Below are 342 nucleotides of genomic sequence, written 5' to 3' on the forward strand. Positions count from 1 at the left end.
TAGAATTAAAGTTAGGATTACGATTAGAATTAAAGTTAGATTTACGATTAGAATTAAAGTTAGAATTTCGATTGGAGTTAGAATTAGGTTTTCGATTAGGCGTCGTCTACAATACACGGAGTAAGAAGCAAGAGTAAGAAATTGACCAATCACAATCGATTATTCTTCTCACATTCGACTGTGATTACTTACTTCTTACTCCGTGTATTGTAGACGGGCCTTTAGAATTAGAGTTAGAGTTATGTTTCGAGCGAAGCGTTTGGGAACGGCACGGTGATTGGTCAGGCGAGATCGCGGAGACGGACTTGGCGTGTCCGTTCTATGTCGCGCGCGGATACATTC

The sequence above is a fragment of the Trachymyrmex cornetzi genome, unplaced genomic scaffold (assembly GCF_001594075.2).
Source record: "Trachymyrmex cornetzi isolate Tcor2-1 unplaced genomic scaffold, Tcor1.1 scaffold1870, whole genome shotgun sequence".
NCBI lineage: Eukaryota > Metazoa > Arthropoda > Insecta > Hymenoptera > Formicidae > Trachymyrmex > Trachymyrmex cornetzi.